We start from the raw sequence: 19,472 nt of genomic DNA, 5'->3' as shown, positions 1-19,472 counted from the left end.
TTGTGGTAAGGGTCGAGTGAGACTGAGTCCCTTTCTTGGAAGCCATCAAGATATCCCAGCAGGACAGGCAGAATTTTAAGAGGGCTAAGGGTCCAGTAAAGAGATGTTTGCAATCACATGTGAACATACCTCCAAAACCATTCTTTGGCAAATGTGCATTTGTGCTAGAATTTAAAATAAATAAACAAACAAATAAATAGAAGGTTCATTATCATGTAATCTGTAGTAGGTAATGATGCATTCAACCAACTTGAGACATTTTAAAGCATATGATCAGTTCAAAATACTTTTGAGTTACAGGGAATTTTCATGACAAATTTTAGCTGAGGCTTTACACTTCTGTATTATAAATTAAAGGTACTTCAAGTGTAAATATGAAATGTAGTGAAAGGCAAATGTAGTGAATTATGAATGCAAGTTGTTTCTTAAATTGTGTTCCAGGCTAATACTAAGATGCAAACACATGCACTCCCAATTCCTTGCTACTTCAATCAGGTTCAAAGATCCAGGGCTAGACAGAGCTAAGAGGAAGTGTTCCTCTAAGAAAAGGCTTGGGCCCAACCTGGGCAGTTTATTTCAGCCCACCTCCCACATCGCCCAGATCTGCCTTTCGGAGCTCCCTAAGAATTTAAGAGAGAAGCAGAGGAGACTATGGACTTCTATTTGATAATATTGCAAAAAGTATTAAGGTGCAGAGTGGACCAACCACAGATAACAATAAAATGAAAAATTGACCTTTCTAGTGGAAAGATACCAAATCAATAGTGCTCTTAAAGAACAGCCATATTATAACAATATTTACTCAAAATATAACAGGAAAAAAGCAAAATGACAAAATATAGTACAATCCCAATATGTATAAGTTCCTATATAAAAACGAGGTGGTAAGAACAGTCATGATTACTGGTGGTTTTATTTTTTATCTTCGCCCTACACATTTTCAATTTTTTTTTTTTTAATAATGAGACTGTGCTCTTAGAGAAGAGTTATTTTTATTTTAAGTAGCAGAGTCGTATCTATTGTCTAGGCAACATTTCTAAGGTACCTGGCACATAGATGTTCAATAATTGGTCCCCCTTCCACCACCCCATTCCCTAACACTATTTTGAGCCTAACACAGAAGTCTTATGTGAAGAGAGAGTTGGGTCACCTTGTTCTTGTGGATTTCTAACTTTAATCATGGCTATCACCACAATCTTATAGTCCTCATTTAAGTTTTGGACCCAGAACCTTCCCTGAGCCCGCCAACATGGCTATAACATAGTAAAATGAAGGGGAGATAAAATTGTAAAGCTACAGGAAACTTTGGGCCAGTCAGGCTTCCTCTAGGCCCCTGGACCTGGTTTGCTTTTGAACTAATTCATTTTTTAAGACTCTGTTTTTGTCCAGTCTTCGCTGACCCCCCAAGTTTGCACAGCAACTAGAAGCAGCCCCGTCAGTCGCATCCCTTCCCACCCTGGAGGGAGCCCCTCTTGGACTGATGTCCACACCTCTCTGTCTGGTCACAGGCACATTTGTTACATGAGTGGACAAATATAAGGTCAAGACAGGACCTGCATGAAGTGTGACCATGAATTTAAAAATCCCCTCCTTTCCTTAACCATTTGAGCCGAAGGTGAGAAAGGTGAGGAAAGGAGCAGGGCATTTGATTCTTTAAATTTTTTCTTATTGACTCACAAATTAAAACATTTGAAATGGAGGCTATTTAGAACACGATATCTAAGAACAGAATATAACAGCATGTAATGACATACCCAAATTGGCCTCAGCAAAATGTTACTTTATGGTCTGCACCCCACCAGACTTGTCTGGAGTGAGGACGTGTGTCTAGGGGCTATTTGACACAAACTGGAAATGTTATTGAAATCCATGGCATGCAGAATTGTCGCATTTTTTTGTTAGCTTCATTTACCATGTGTAGCCACTCTACAAAATGAGTGAAACCCTAGAGAGGAAGGTACTCAAAAGAAATGGGATGAGACAGATAGTGATGATCCTTTGAGACAGAGCCAGAAGAAGAAAACAGCAAGAGCTTGGGAGGCCTTGTCCCCCAGCCTCTGTGGGCCCCTTTGTCCTGGCGATCCTCGGTGCCCAGTCAATATACTGGTCATTATCTCTTACAGCTGATCCCTTTCATCTTCCTGCTGAAATCTGCCTGTCCCTCTCCCCTTCCCATGGTTGCCAGTACCCTGTGCTCCACCACACTTCTCAGAAGGCAGGAATACATGTGTCCTAGGCTGCCTCCATCTCTCTCCAGGGGCTCCAGGCACAGCAGTCTCTGCTAGTAGGGACAGCCACTGAGTTAGTGAGCAGCAGTCTTTGTTCACAATGTCCTGTTACAGCACATTTAAAGTCACTCATGCGAAGATACAACTAATGGCAGGTTACCTGATGCCAGAACTAGCACTACTGCACCATTGTTTTACTCCTTTTTGCATTCAGGTAATTGAGGCTGGGAACACATTACTCCATGCATCAGAGAAAGGTCCACCAAAAAGGACAAAATTTTCCCCAAACTTGAAAAGTTTACATCCTTAGCATGCACTAGCTAGACCTGGAAATAATCATCCTAACCTACACCAACCTAACCTTAACCTAACCTTCTCCATTTAGGATTTTCTAATTAGTCATCAGTTTCATCTATACACTCCTAAATGGTAGCATACGAGAGAAAATCTGTATAGATTGATTAACCCTTGCCTGGGTCCTGCCGCATTGTTAGGCTGTGGGATGCCTTCGTATTTTGACTGGACCTTCATGCCTAGCATAAAGGACTGTATCATGCAATTGGATAGATTTCAAAAGTATGGTTAAATAATGCTAGAAACCAGAACAGACAAACCTCAGAGCTTTGCCCTTGCCACCCTTTGGTTGCAGACTTGAGGACTCCTCTGGTTTGTTCAGTTACAGCCCTGCTGGCCTCCTGACTCCAATTCTTAGATTAACTGAAGAACAGTCCACCCAATTCTGCTCGTTTTGAGCCAAGAAAGGAGACCCCAGCCTTTAATTATACCATTTATTGTTTCCTTAACACTAAGCTTTCACTCTGGTTTGAGGTCAGTAGATAAGTTTACCTGAGTCCCATTGCCCAGCATTCTGCAGCACAGGGCTGGTGGGAGCGTCCCTGCTCAACGACACCACACACAGCTGCGAGAACTAGGAGAGGCAAGGGCCCCTGCAGGCTGGTGGAAACCCACGCTATTTCCCCCTGTTATCAATATATTCTTCTCTTTCTTTATTTAATGCAAGTTAAAAAATTTTATTTAAATTTATTGGGGTGACATTTTTCAGGTAACATTTATTTTTCTGTAGCTGGTGGCCAAACCTCACACTTTTCTAATAGTTTCTAACTGCAAATGAAATTATTCGACCAATGATTATTTTTCACCACCTAAGAAAATGGCAAATTTTCTCTTTTTTTTTCCTGACTAAGCTCCCCCATGCTTAACTATTCTGTTCTTCTACCACTCAACAATTGTAAATCAAATGTGACATGTTCAGAGCAATAAAGACAAGTGCCTTTACACCTTGTGCATTCAATGTCTGGTTCTCTGCTGAGCCTGAGCAGAGAGAAGAGACTTGTGCTCACAGTAAGATGAGCTGTGCGGATCCTGGAACGGGTGGCTCTGCAGTGTGACCTTTAGCTGGAGGAGGTGGGAGTAAGGAGTTGCTCCTTCTCCTCCTCTGCCTGAAGTGAGCAAGAAGACACAACACTCTTTCAGCCCCTTTGCATCCATGTTGCCTATACTTTCTCACTCCAGCTTCTCGATATTCTCAAGATTTTACCCAGCTTCCTTCAGTTTTTTGTAATATATGTTAAATAGGCATCTTTAAATAAGGAAGGTATCATTCCCCTGCCTGTTCCTCTCCCCTATACTTGACATTCACTGATAGGGAGTTAAGTTGGTTGATGTTTCAAAGCTGTGTACCCTCATTTTACTTTTTAAAAAAATAATTACTTTATCAAGGCTTATTTTACATATCATGTAATTCGCTGTTCCAAGCACATGATTCAATGATTTTTAGTTAAATTTGCCAGGTTGTGCAATCTTCTTTTAATGTTAATCCCTGCCCGCTTTCCCCCCCAGCCACCCCAAAAGTCCCAGACATCATTAAACTATTTTCTGTTTCTATAAATTTGCCTTTCCTAGACTTTTTGTATACATGAAGTCATACAAAATGTAGTCTCTTGCATATGGTTTCTTCCATCTAGCATAATGATTTGAGGTTTGTACAAGTGTTAGCAGGAATCCAGTTCATTTCCTTTTATTGCTACATAATATCCCTTTGTATTACATACAGCAGTCTGTCAGTGCCATCAGCAGTCGAGGCATTTACACTGTTTCCAATTTTTGGCTGCTGTGAATAATGCCACTCATGACTCTCATGTTTGGACATATGTTTTTCTATCTCTTGGGGAGATGCCTTAGAATGGAATTTTGGGGTCATATGATGAGTTTATGTTTAACTTTGTAAGAAACTGCCAAACTGGTTTTCCACCATTACAACACCATTTTAACCAGTGATATAGGAGGGTTCCCATTTATCCACAGCCTTGACAACATTTGCTATTGTCTTTCTTATTATAGCTGTTCTACTGGGCGTGAAATGGGATCTCTTGGTTTTGCTTTGTAGTTTCTTAATGACAACATGCTGAGCATCTTTTCATGTGTTTATTCACCATTCATAGATTTTCTTTGGTAAAATGTTTATTCTAATATTTTATACTCCCCCCCTTTTTTTTTGTGGGCTTGCTTGTCTCATTATTGAGGTATAAGGATTATTTTTATTTTCTAGATACAAGTTATTTAGTCCTTTATCAGATATGTGTTTCACAGATATTTTCTTTCAGTCAGTTGCTTATCTTCATTTTATCAATGTTTTTTGAAGCACAAAGGTTTAACATTTTAATGAGGTCAACTTTATCAATTTTTTTTTTAATGTTAGTATGGTTTTGGTGTCATAGCTAAGAAATCTTTGCCTAACCCAAGGTCTTGAAGATTTTCCCCTATGTTGGCTTCTATAAATTTTGTTTTAGCTTTTACATTTAAGTCTGTGATCCTTTTTGAGTTCATTCTTGTGTAGGGTGTAAGTTGAGAGTTTAAGTTTATCTTTTTGCATGTGAATATCCAATTGTCTCAGCACCATTTGTTAAAAAGGCTATTCTTAACACAATGGATTGTCTTGGCATGTTTGTTGAAAATAAGTTGTACATAAATAAAATAATCTTTTTCTGAACCGTTAGTTCTGTTCTGTGCATCCATGTGTATGTCCATATACCAAGACTATACTATCTTTATAACTGTAGCTTTATAGTAAGTTTTGAAATTAGGAAGTTAAAGTCCTCCGACTTTGTTATTTTTCAGAATTATTTTGGCTATTCGTGGTATTTAAATTTCTATATAAATTTTAGGATCCTTTTGTCAAGTTCTTCAAAAGCATGCTGGAATTTTGATAGAGATTGCATGGAATCTATTCAATTTGGGAAGAATAGTCATCTTAACCTCAGTCTTCCAAATGAAAAATTTCTTCAAGTATTCAGATCTTCTTTAATTTTCTTCTGCAATATTTTGTAATTTCCAGTATATAAGTCTTAAATTTCTTTTGTTAAATTTGTTCCTAAGTATTTTATTCTTTTGGATGCTATTGTGAAAGGAATTGTATCCTTAATTTCTTTTCAAATCGTTCATTGTTCATATATAGAAATACAATTAACTTTTGTATATTGGTCTGGTATCCTGTAACTGAGTGCACTTCTATATTAGTTCTAATAGTGCTTTTGTGGATTCCATGGAATTTTCTACATATAGGCTCATGTCACCTGCAAATAAAGACAGTTTTACTTTTTCCTTTCTGATATAGATGCTTTTTTCTCTTCTCCTTTTACTTGTTTGATTGCACAGCCCTCTTGAGGCTGATGCTGTGAATACTGAAATATACTTGAGAGACTCCTTATGGCCACAAACCCCTGCTGTGGCCTTCAGCTGTGGGGGAGGGTGGGGCAGAGTCAATACAGCCTTCCAACTTTAGGGGGCAGGGAGGGTAAAGCCCATGCTCATTTGTCAGAGGCCTGTCACACAAGCCATGCGGCCAGGAAGCACATAAAGGGTGTAGGGGCCTCTGGATCCCCTAGTAGGACCCCTTAGTTCTGAGAGCCCTGCTGAAGATGTTAAAGGTCTTATTCTTATCTCATTCTTCCAAACGCACATTGCAGCAGCGGCCAACTGCCTGGGCACTGAATGGTGACCCTAAATTATTTTAATAAAATTCATCTTATATTTTCCCTTCTCAATGAGGGAAATAGTAGGAATCTTAGGAATAAGGCAGTTGTTGGGAAGCTGGGTGTGACAGACTGGAGAGTTTATGGTTTTGAGATATGTTCCCAAAATAGAGTGTAGCACCTCATGTCTGAGTGTGTGTGTGTGTGTGTGTGTGTGTGTGTGTGTGTATGTATATGTATGTATGTATGTATGTACGTGTATATGTGTGTGTGTGTGTGTGTGTGTGTGTGTATCTCACAGGAAAAGGTATAGAGATTGGGATGGGAGAGGAATTACTTTTCATGGAAACCAAGGAAATATAGGGAAGGTTAAGCTGCCTTCACTGGGGTGAATTACAATGCCCAACTGAGGTATAATTTAAAGAAAGAATATTCAGTTCTATAATTTGAATTTTGTTTTCCAAATCTGAACTTCTTTTGCTGCATTATACACCAAAAAATTAAATTCAACAAAATCATCTTTGTTATTAACTACTGCAGAAGATACGAGTCTCAGAGGAAATGCTGAATTTGGATTTTCTACAGTTCCATTGGTGCAGACGTTGCTGGAGAAATATCATTATTCTGGCCTATAGGTTGGTGTGGAATGAGGAAGCTTGGTCACATAATAAGAGCTAGTGTTTGCTGAAGGGTTTCTATTTGCCAAGAACAGAGTTAAATAATTTATAAATGCAACCATTATAAATAAAAGACCCACCTTGTTCGGTGCCAATGCAGGGTGCAATGGAAAATACAAAACACCCAGAAGCCAAAAGTAAGTTCACAATAGTGTACATTCTTCACTTGCTTTGTTTAAAAACTGTGGTGGAATCCAAATACTTAGTCTATACAGGAACATTCATGAAGAGGTCTGTTCACCCATCCAGCCCACTGCTCTGAGGCATCTTTCTTCTCTGTTCACCCAACACATTGCCTCTCCACATCAAGGCCCTTACCCACAGAGCAGTAGGGCCAGGAGTCAATCCTACAACTTCACACACAGGAGAACCTGTGGCCTAAAGGGAGGCTCCATTTCAAACATCCTAGATACTCACAGGCACAGTAGTACGAACCTTGGCGTCTAAGTAAGCACTGTGCCAAATACTCCGATGGGTTCTTTATGTGTTAATTACAATGATAATAGCTAATAACATATGATGTTCTGTGTACTCCATTGTTCCAAGCACTTTATATACTAGCCTTTAATTCTCACAACAGTTCTATGAAGCAGGCACCAGTATCTCCATTTTACAGAGAAGAAGCAGAGGCTCAAAGAAGGTAAATAACCTGCTTGCAATCTCACAGCTATTTAATAGCAAAATAAAATTTGAGACCAGGCTATCTGGTTTCAGCATCCATGCAATTAATCTCAAGGCTATTACCCCTCCTCAAAGGATATTTCGTCTCAGTTCATTTTCACAATAGCTTTTCTTTTCTCACTCGATAAAATAGACTAAGGGTGTTAAAGATCACTTGCTCAAAGTTACATAGCTATTAAATAACAGAATAGGCCTTGGCGAGGGTGGGTGAGGCTGAAGCCAATATATTCTATTATATAATGCTGCCATCTAGTGGTAAAATGTGGAAATCTCCTTAGATTTACATACCCTGCCCATTTTCAAAAGACTTCAGAATTTCTTAAGACTTCAGAGGAAAGAAACCCTGCAAAATCCCAAAAAGATTAAAATAAGAGTGAAAGGACTATAAGTAGATAATTATGGAGATATAGTTGAGGCAATATCTTTCAACTGAGAACAGACTTGGATCTGAGTTTCTTGGCAGCCAAGGCAAACAAGGAGACTTACACGTTCCATCGCTCTCATTGCTCAAAAAAACATAAATTAGTTCATCACAAGAGTTTTTCTGGTCCTAGACGTCATTATTAATTCAGCAACAACAGTGCTAAAAATGCTGGAGGTGCCCTCTATGTGGACATTCATTTACCTAGAAAAGATAACTTAAAGTCTCAATGGAACAGATGTGCCAGTTTATACAGAAGCCTTAGTTCAGCCTCTTCCTTCTCTCCATGGGCAATTGCCCCCAGAATAGGAATGCTATGTTAAGGCCTTAGAAAGCTCTATTCACCAAGTCTTTCAGGCCTAGGCTCCCACATGTACAGTGCTTTGTCCATGTTATGTTTTGAAAGCATCACTGAGGAGCCGTCACCCTGCTTTGGACTTTGGAGAATGACAATGATGGTGCTCAGTTATGTCGTGATCTCCCAGAGATAGACTCTCAACCTACATGGTCCGATAAAATAGCCATAAGCCACATGTGGCTGCTGAGCATCTGAAATGTGACTAGTTTGTGTTGAGATGTCCTGTAAATGTAAAATCCACATTGGATTTCATATTTAAAAAGGTAAAATAGCTCATTAATAATTTCTATACCCATTACATTTTGAAATAAATAATTTCATATTGAGATAAATATAATCTTATTAAAATTAATTTCAATTATTTCTTTTTAAAATTTAAATATGTCCTCTAAAAATTTTTACAAATTAGGGTGGTAAAAAACTTACATATGTGGCTGGTATTCTATTTGTTAGACAGCACTGGTCCAGACCATTCACCCTCCTTTTCCTGGTGCCTGCCAGAGGGCACATGGACTAGGTACCATAGCCTCCGTGTGCAATGCCCAGGATACCTAAGCGTCTTCAGTGCCATCAAGGGGAGGAACCTTGCTCTGCTCTTCCAAATACAGGCTGGATCCAGAGGGGATTTTCAGGACCCTGATGTGAACCACATCAAAACACAGGGGTAGAGTTAGAGAATTTGGCTAAAATGTCCAGTAGTCCCAAACAATATTGTTCTGCCAATTTGGACACCTGATTGTCTATATAGTCTGAGAGGAGGGTATTGCCAATAGTGGGCAGAGAGGAGAAAGGGGAAAGCAAGTTTGTTTTTCCAACCAGAATGAACAACCCCATGTACCTGAAGTGGGTGCTCTTTTGAAAGGGTCTTGCCTCCCCACATGTATGTTGCTCAGGGCTCTGCGGGGTCTAGATCTGGGAGCAAGGATTTGGACTCTAATTTGCTATTACATCAGTTATGACTTTCAGAGGCCAACTTCCTCAAATTTCCTTTGGCATTCGAAATGGCTCGAGGCAGATTAGAACAGAAGGTTTTTGTAAACTATCAAATCCTGAGTGCATACAATACAGACATTTTCAGCCATGCAGGAACCACAAACCCCCAATCACATAACCGAGCTCATTGTTACTGTGATTTCATTTTTTTCTACATCATGTATTACAAGATTAAGAATCAATTTCCTAAAAGTTTTAATGATCTTTCTCTGACTGAGCCAATTATATCAATAATGAACTCTCATGGTCACATCAAGTGATTGTCAGCTGATCCCATAGCACCATGCTCCACATAATTACTAAATGAAGAAAAATTCCTTGAGAGTCGTTGGAGGATAACAGAGCACAGCAAAATCCAATAGATGGCATGAAGCTCTTCTGTGTATCCTGGATAGACCAGCCAAAATGTGAAGGCTTGGATGGGCTTCTTCAAAGTGTCCGGTTTGCTCCTAATCCATCTAAAGTCACACTCCAACTCTTGGTAAGATTAGGCAGGACTGGTATCCACCCAGGTGTGTGTGCCTCCCACGAGTCGCCCCTTCTTAAACATGAGTTGCCACATCAGAGGTACTGGAGACTGAGGAGCCAGATGTGCATGAGGCCTTTTCCTGGAAAGGTGGCCACGAGAGGCACACAAAGGGCAGGGTCTGGACCTTTGGTAAGTCTGAGTTTCTGTGGGTAGAGTTGAAAGCCTCTCCTAGCCGTGAGAGCAGAGGACCCCAACCCCTGGGCTGCAAACCAGTACTGGCCTGTGGCCTGTTAGGAACTGGACCACATAGCAGAAGGTGAGCAGTGGGTGAGCAAGAGAAACTTCATCTGTATTTGTAGCTGCTCCCCAGTACTAGCATCACTACCTCAGGTCCACCTCAGATCATCAGGCCTTAGATTCTCATAGGGGCACCAGTCCGTGGTGCTTAAAAGGTTGGGACCCTTCTGTAGAGGACACAGCTTCAGAGCCTCCCAGGGTGACTGGCTCTTGGTGGGCTCTCCATAAGTCCTGCTGAATGAATGGGTGAATGAAGCTGAATAAACTGTGCTCTATCTTGTTACCTGTTACTCCATGCCATTTCTTTGGAACTGCCTCCGAGTCTTCAGGGCAACCCTAGAGGTGCCTTGCACCTTGATCAGGCTTGAGCTCTCATGGGAGGCAAAGTTCCTGGGCCACAAGGTGCTGTTAGAGTAGGCAGATAGACAGATATGAACAGGAAGGTGAGAAACCCATAGGGCAAGGTGTGGTCTCCATGATCCTTGATAGGCCCTTAGAGGAGCTCAAAGCCCACAACATCAAAGCCAGACATAGGTGGTCTTTCCCACGAAGACACATGCGCAGATCAGGCCCTGGTCACCTTTGACCTAATTCTTCCATCATTGCGCAGCTATTATAATAAACTAGCATGGCGGTCAGTGCTATATCCACAATACATCTGATGCTGAGACAGTTCCAAAAAACCCAGACATGACAAGAACAGGGACCTCTCCCCAATTCCAAGAGAAATCACACTCTTTCTACAGAGACCATCCAGGTTCATGAATATTCCACCCTTAAGTTAGATCCATAGGTAAAAAAAAACCCAAATCCACAATAAGTTGGTGCAACCCCCTCTTGAGTTTGCCTGCTCTCCCAGGTCTGAGAGTATACTTTCACTTTTAAGAGTGTACTTTTGTTTCCAATAAACTTGAGTTGTTGATTCATCACCTCTGCTGCCTGTCCCTAAATTCTTTCTGGTGATATTGACAAGAACCCGGTCACCTGTCTGGTACATCGTTATATGAGCCCGCAAGGGAGAGAGGACCCTTGGGGCTCGGGCGTGGGTTTATGGCACCCAGCAGCCCTTCCTTCAGGTAGTGGCTATCTCATAGGAGATCCCATTCCGTCGAGGGCCTTCCAAATTGAGTAAGACCTGTCGAGGAGCTCCAGGGCCCTCCTTTCCTCCTCTCCAGCCCCTAGGTGTCGCTTCCTCCTGAGGTCCATTTCCACACACCCCCACCCACCCCTCTCGCCTCTCGCCTCTTGCCTCCCGCCATCCCTGAGCCTGGACCCGCCCGGTTCCAAAACCTGCGTTTCCAGGTAGGGCCACACGGGGGCGCGCGGCTCCCGCTCTGCAGCAGCTTCATCCTCAGAACAGAGAGACAAAGGCGGCCACGCTGGTTTCCAGGAACGTCTCCTGTTAGAGTCGCAAGAGTCCTGGGCCCCCTTCCAGGATGCCTGTCTGAGGGTGGGACCTTCCTTGAACATCTGAAGGGCGATGCTGTTGCTCTTGGAAGGATTTTATTTCCAAGCACGCCTAGGACTACCCAGCGGATACCGCTTGGCTGCCTGACCGGCCGCGTAGCCTGTGTTCCAGCCCCGTTGTCTATGAATGGTGATGAGAGCGCCCTCCCTGAAGGCTGTTAAGAGAAGGAAGATTCTGAGAGTTACCAGGGCACGCTTAATCTTTCTCAAGTGCTGAGGAGATTGTAGAGGGCCTGTTCCATAACAGATGGTGCTGGAGCGTGGGGGCCTTCGGGGACAGGCTGGCAGCAGGGCAGAAGGCGGGGTGCTGAGGAGGTCTGAAAACCCCAGGGATCCTCTGGAGTCTCTGCTACTGCCCCGCCCCTAAGTCACCCCAACTCCGCATGGGCCTGTCTGTCTGGAGTCAGCAAGGCCCTGGCCAGCGCCCCCAGCTGGGGAGCTTCCACTGGAAAATGAAGGGCTGGCTTCTAAGTTGTCAACTAAATCAAGGGTTCCTGAGCCTCAGTCCTGTGTTAGCGATGCAGGAAACCTGCCTCCAGGCTCTCACAGGAGAGGCTGGAGCTCCCAGGCTCTACCCAGGTACAGACCAGGCAACAGAGGGTCTGGTGTGCTGGTTGGAAGAGGGGCCTGCATAGTAAGGCTCTAGCACCCCGCACTTACTGACAGCCAGGCACTCTATGCCTCGTGTGGTACTCAATCCCATCGCCACCTGGGGACATAGGTCCTTGGAGTCTTGGGTTTACAGGTGAGGAAAGGGAAGCATAGTCAGCTTAAGAAATCTTCCCATAGCTACCCAACTTTAGGGGTACAGGGCTCCTCCAAGACCCAGAGGCACTCAGGGTCTCGCAAGTCAGCAGGCAGCTTCTCAGGTTTCCTATCTGAGCTTAGCATCCTTGTATAACACTACCTAGGCCTTCCAGTGTTGGGAGTGAGGGGGGAAGAAATGAGGTTTTTGTAAGGCATGTAGGGCAGGTCCAGGCCCAGAGCGGGTATTCAGTTGCCCGCTGGCTCGCTGGACAACCAGGTGGGGGCTGCTATTTTCTGAGGCGATGCCAGCTACTCTGAGACTAGGGATTCTACCCTTAGTGAGGTGGAGTGTGGGGATGAGGAAGATGACACAAATCCCTACCTTTATAAAGCTTACATTCTGGTGGGAAAGACAGAAAATAAGTAAGATAAATGAGATAAGATAAACACACCTTTAAATGATGACGTGTGCTATAGATAGATAAAAGCAGGACAGGAGAGGAGTTTGTGTATGAATGTATTAGTGTGGGATTGTTTTTGATTGGGCAGCCAAGGCAGGCCTCACTGAGACAGTGTCATTTTACTTGGTCACCAGGGATGGGCAGTGGTGAGCCAGTGACCCCACCCTCAGACCTGTGACTACAAGGCTGGAGAAGCACAGTTTATAAGCCCTGGTGCCAATGAGGTGCATATCGAGGGCCCCGAGTGCTCAGCTCTGGCATCTGCAGAAAAATGATGGGTCATAGTTTCACAGGCTCCAGAGTCTGCAGTTTTGTAAAACAAATCCTAGAATGTGGAGACAAGAAACTGTACACAAAGTGAATGCTTTCACGACAAATAGCTAATTACAATTGTAATACGTTTGTACGATATGCATAATTTAAAACTTTGGGTAGCAGACAGAAATACCTGAATTTGACCTTCAAAAAGTGTTTTATTTAAAAGCATTAGAAGTTCTGCCAGCTAATGTGCTGAGGAGGCAGTTGCAAGGCCCCCAGACACATGTTTGTGTCCCCAAGGTCCAGCAGAGGGCACTTACGGATAGGCCTGCAAGGGGTCACCCCATGGTGGCTCTGAATGTTAGGGCTTCCTGTCAGCATGACTCTCACCATCTCCTGGCAGGTGGATACCCTGGCCCTATGAGCATGAGCACCCTTCTTTCTGCGATTAGAGCCAGGAGTGCAGGTCCTGGCACAGTCCTCTGCTGACTGCCCAGAGGGTGACCATCCCGTCCTGATTTGGCCTGGCTCTAGGACTGAAAGTTCCACCACCATGGAGGTCTCCTCAGTCCTGGGAAAACCTGGAAGATTGGTCCTCTTGTTGCCCACTGACCTTCTGGGACTAGTTGTCCTCCACTGGACTCTGCCCACTTTCCATCTGTGACTGATGGACAACCACTGAGGGCCTGCCAGTTGGTGCTGCATTTGGCTGGACTCAGTCGAACTTAGGCCCCGGGCTCTAGGGTTCCTCAAACATCACTCTAGACCAGAGCTATAGATATGGGATTTTGAATTCTGTAGTCCAACAGACTGAGATCAAACTTGTTCTGGGGCCTTAAGCAAGTTACTTGACCTCTCTGAGCCTCAATATTCTAGAAATAATAACAAGAATAAAGTGCCCAGAAAGGAGAGTTTCAGGAAATGTTGTGGGTCTCCCTCCCCTGCCCCTCTTTGAAGGCCTCTGGGCCACTGCACGAATGGGCTATCTCTTTTGCAGGTAACTGTCACGCCTCCAGCTCCCTTCTCTGCTCTGGCATCACCTCATTCAGGAAGCAGATCTCTAGCCCTCACTGTGATGGGTGACCAGCAGCTGTGCTTGTCCTGCCTCCACTCCCTACACAGCAGTCAGGCTGCCAGGCTCTGGCCTGCTTTTCAAGCCTGTGAGCTCCATGAGCTCTGCCTGTCATGTGGGCTCTTTAGCATCCACATTGTGAGGTTTCTGTGGCATTTTCCTCTAACTATAAGATCTGAAACTCCCTAGATTTTTCTCTTTCTGGCTGACATTGAAGGCCTCCCCCACCTCACCACCTGCAGTTCTGGAATCAGTGCCCCGACCCTGGTTTTTAGGGGTGAGATCCAGCTTTTCCATATAGCTCCAGGTCTGGTGGGCTCTGCACTACCCAGAAGGCCCCTCCTCCACACCAACTGCCTGTTTCACCTGTCTGGGGGCTCATGAGCACTGCAGGGCCTGTGTGTGTTGTTGGATGTGGGCAGATCTAAGCTTCTAGATTGTGCAATGAGTAGATGGAGCCTTGGGGTTTTTACACATATTTCTGTATGCATGTGTGATTTGTCTTAGTGTGTATGTGTTTCTATGTATGAGTTTATGCATGTGTATATGTGTTTCTGCATGTATGTATATGCTTCTATGTGTGTGTGTTTTTACATGTGAATATGTATGCACATGTTGCCATGTGAGTGTGAGAGTGTGCATATTTCTCTGTTTCTCTGTGTTAATGTGTATGCATGTGTTTGTGTAAGAGTATGCATGCATGTGTGTTTCTCTGTGTAAGAGTGTGTGTTTCTCTATGTGTTCCTGTATGTTAGTGCGTATACATCTGTGTTCTGTGTGTGCGTACCTGTTTGCATGGCCATGAGCCCAGCAGCAAGGGTGCAGTTTGTCAGGCTCTGTTCCTCATTTTGCCAGAGGTCAGGACCCTCTGATTCCTCAGCCTCGGTAGTCCCCATTTACTGCGTTTACCTGAGGACTAAGTAGAGTCTCGGGGGGAGGGGGGGGCACGTCCAGTCCTGGACCTGAGGCTGCCATCTGCTTTCTCCTCCCTCAGACTGTAGTGTGAGGGGCACAGGCTGGGCCACAGAGCCAGCACTCAGGCTGAGCTGACCCACTTCTTTGGGCACCAGAACCCACCGCTGGAAGCAAAGGGAGAGTAAAAAATACTAAACACCCAAGGGAGAGGCTGGACTGGGCCAAGCAGGACAAAGGGGCATGAATCTGCCTTGGCCTCTAAGCCTGGCATGGGGGCATCTCAGTCTCACGCGGCAGCTTCTGGATTCCTTCCCTGGCCCCTGGGCATCATGGCTGCCCTGCCTCTCAGAGCTCAGCCCCCAGCCAGGGACAGCCCTTACCTTGCTTTCTCTTGGCTATACGACAGGGGCAGACCCCATCTGGGCAGCCAGAGTGCCAGCGTGAGGAGACAATGCTGTCTCGACCTCTCTGGCGGGCCTGCCTTCCTGTTCTTTAGCTCGGAATGGGGTACGAGATTGCTGACTGGCTACTTCCTCTGCCAAAGGGTGCTATGAGCCCCTGCCTAGCTCAAAATTAGAGGGGCTGTCTGTAGGTGGAAGACATAGAGAAGCTCTTTTCCCCTGTGCTGTCGTGTGTCAGGAATTCTGCTGGGGCCACTCCTCTGGGCTCTCCCAGGCCACCAGCTTTCAGCTTGGACTGGCTTCAGCAGAGGAGGGGCCCAGGTGCAGGACCAGAGCTGGCCTTGGGGTCAGGGGTCTGGGCTGCAGGGACTAGAACCAGCAGGGCATGCCTGTGCCTGGTCACTCTGTCCTCAATGGGCACAGTGGCTTTGCTCCCCTGCAGATGGGCTCTCTGTGTAGGGGGGTAGGCCTAACTGGGGTTCATCTTGGACTCCCCTCCTACCAGAGGAGGTTGTGGAAAGGGAATGGGGTTTCCCCAGCCTCAGTGTGGGAACCCCAAAGGAGGGCTCTGCTTGTGACCAGCCAGGAGAGGGCCGCCCCTAGGAGAAGGGGTGCAAGACACTGCCACAGAGTGACTTGTATATCAGGGACCATGTCTATAGACTGATATTATTATCCCATTTTACAGAGAAGGGAGTTGAGGCCCCTGGAAAGAAAAAATACGTGATCCTTATCACATGGCTGGGAGCAGTGAGCTGAGGTTGGAAATTAGGTCCAAATGACTCCAAAGTCCTTTTTCCTTCATACTCTAGGCCACTTCTGCCATGTGGAGGGCCAGTGGGCTCCTGACCTCTTAGGGCAAAGGCTGGGCTCTTGATTCTGCATCCTCTGCGTCCAGGCCTAGCTTTCTACATGTCAAATCCGTCTTCACCTCTAGGTGTCGCCCTCCTCCACATCTGCTCTTGGTTTAGCTATGCAATCCCTTTGGTTGGCCTTTGTTCAGGTAGAAGGGCCTGGCCTCCCTCTCATAGAGTCCCAGGGTCCCAAAATGCTGCTAGCACCCCAGGGAGTTGCATGTCTGGGGTGTGAAGGATGGGAGGAGCAGGACAGTAGAGCCCACGGAGGGGAGGGGTGTGGGCAGCACAGTGACACCTCCAGGCCCTCATCCCCAGAGCCCCACAGGCCTTTCGTACCCCACACAAGCTCAGGTGAAGTCCCATCTGTCAGGTTGGGCACAAGAGCTGGTCTCTGGTGGAGCAGCCCCACTGCTCAGGCTTCACTGATGAGCAAATTCCAACTTCTCATTATTCTGGTCCGTCTTTTGGCTCTTGTTTGCCAGCTCTGTAGCTCCTGCCCACTGGGAGGGAAAGCCCCTGGTCATTCTGGTCACTGCCCCATCTGTCCCTGCTCATAGGGTGCCCTCCTGGCTCCTTGCTGAGCTCCACAGCAGCCAGCCAACATGTACTCTACCCTCACGGACTTGCTGTACAGAAATAGTTACTTCTCTGCAACAAAGTTCTGCATGGCTCACAGCCGCTATTTCCACAAGAGAGCTGGCACTTTGACAATCTGAGAGGTAAGTCAGTCACTTTTCATTTAAATGCAGTCAGTCACTTTGGGTGAACGCCTCCGTTGGTTGGCTTGAGAAGAAGCTCTTCTTTCTCCTTTGTTTCTGGGTAGGGGTGACTGTGGTGGAATGGCATCTGGTCTCAGAGCACCTTCTGTCATGCGTGCCTCTCCACCCCCTCCTCCCCCCACCGCCCTGCCACCTCACCTGAGGAGTCGCTGGTCCAGCCAGGATCAGGTAGCCTTGTGCAATCTGCACTTGGCTTTCCACCATCTTCTCCGCTTTGCCTCCTTTTCATCCTAGCCACATGGCCTCTTCCACCAGCCTGCTTATGAGGATGAGCACAAGTGCTCCAAACAGGTGTCACTTGAAGGGTGTGGTGCTGGGTCCTAACAAAAGGAAGGCCTTCTTCTGCACTGTTTGATGTTTTAACTAGTAAAAACCCAAACTGCTAGCAGTCATCTCTCACCAAAAAAATCCAAGCTAACAGTGACACCAATGGCATAAAATTGTGCCTCACTGGGTGCCCTGTCTGCAGGCAACATCTTCCTAATTCTCAGTGGCTCACAGAAGCAGGTGCTATAAGTGTTGTTGACTATATCCCTTGCTGAGCAGGGCGAGAGCAGGTTATGGTCAAACCCAGACTCACTAGACTGCAAGCCCAGGCTTTCCACAGAATCCCCTGGGATTTCGGGGAAGACCGTAATTAGAGGAACCTCCAACAATAAATTGAGCCGGTGTTAGCAAGGAGGCCGTGCACTGAGGGATAATCGAGGCAGCTCCACGGACACCCTGCCTCCTCTTGGTCATAGTCCTGGCCCATCCCAGACCCTGGAGGAGAACAAGGTAGTGTTATAGAGATAAAACTGAAAAGTGAGCAGAAAGTAGGGGAAGAAGTAAAAGAGCCCAAAGAGGACCATCCTTCTGCCCTTTGTGGGGAGGTCCAGTTGTTCCTTCTGGGCGTTGGGGGTTTATGCTGTGTGACCATCTTGTCCATTTGGGCTGCTGGAACAAAACACCACAAGCTGGGTGGCTTACAAGCAACAGGTATTTATTTCTCACAGTTCTGGAGGCTGGAGGTCTGAGATTAGGGTGCCAGCATGGTTGGGTTCTGGTGAGAGCCACTTCCTCACTGAATGCTGTCTTCTCACTGTAACTTCACTAGGCAGAAGGGGTGCAGGAGCTTTCTGGGGTCTTTTTTAAAAGGCACTGATCCTGCTCACAGGAACTTCATCCACACGGCCTGATCACCTCTCACAGGCCACCTCCAAATGCCATCACATTGGGGATTAGGATTTTAACATAAAATTCCGAGAGGACACAAACATTCCATCATTAGCAGTGACAGAGCTGGGATTCATCCCTGTCCATTTGTGAGGAGGTTGCCTGGGGCATGGTCTTTCCCTGAGTTCCTGGCTTAGGTGCATCACTGGGACCTAAGGACCAGCCTTGAGACAAGTCTGCAGTCAGAACGGATGGATCAAGCAAGCCTAGATCCCCATTTAGTTAGGCCTATCCATGCCTCCTGAGTACAGACTCAGCTCTGAACCTTCCCCCACAACTCACCGGCTGGGGTAGACAGACTCTGTTGAGTGGATGTGTGCAGAGTCCCAGAGCTGATTGTGGGTCTCTGTTGCCTCCCACATCTTAATACACAACCCGTGCTGTCTGTGCCCACCCCTACCCTGCCACAACCCATTGTGATAAAGTTTGTTTCCTCCATCTGAGTTTTTGAGCTCAACTCCTGTCAAAAGTGCCCCAATTAAAGAGTTGATTTTCTGCATTGTCCCCCATTTTAAGCTCCTGTGTTCTTATGAAAGTATTTAGTGCAAACTGACCACTTAGAAATTCAAGGATCTCACCCATAAAAAGCCTGAGATGCTACTGTAGGTAGATTGACGTATTGGTCTTGATTCTTCACCAGTCTGTTCTAGGAGCCTACATCCATCATGCCTCAGGCTGTGCAGAGTGCACTTCCTGGCCCTGACTGGCTGGTGGAATGTTACAGGCATGAGGTTAGCAGAGGCTTTGTAATGTGCTTGCAGATTGGCTTTGCCCTCCTGCACTCTGGGCATGGAACATGAGACCAATTTTGCCCGGCAGCTGCTGCCCTTTATTCTGGGCCCCAGAACACATGGAATAAGCCTGAGCACAAAGTTAGGGAGATCACAGCTGAAGCAGAGCTTCACTGCTGAGCCCAGCCTTGACCAGCCACCCTCTGTGGCTCACATTCTAGCATAAGAGTAAATGCTGATTGTCATATGCCATTGGGAGTTTGTAGTGGTTGTCCAGCCCAACTCACTGACCAGTGTCATGTCCTTTTGTGGGTCAGGCCCGAATGAGTTATAGCTCAAATCCATGATGTAAAGAACATCACAGATTCAATAATATTTTTAAGCTATACAAGCCAGACTTCTATAGGGTTTCCTAGGAGAGGACTTTTTGTTGTGTGTGTGTATGTGTGGTGT

This window comes from Rousettus aegyptiacus, unplaced genomic scaffold, assembly GCF_014176215.1.
Source record: "Rousettus aegyptiacus isolate mRouAeg1 unplaced genomic scaffold, mRouAeg1.p scaffold_m13_p_6, whole genome shotgun sequence".
Taxonomy (NCBI): domain Eukaryota; kingdom Metazoa; phylum Chordata; class Mammalia; order Chiroptera; family Pteropodidae; genus Rousettus; species Rousettus aegyptiacus.
The sequence above is the reverse complement of the archived record's forward strand: the minus strand, read 5'-3'. Positions refer to the sequence as shown.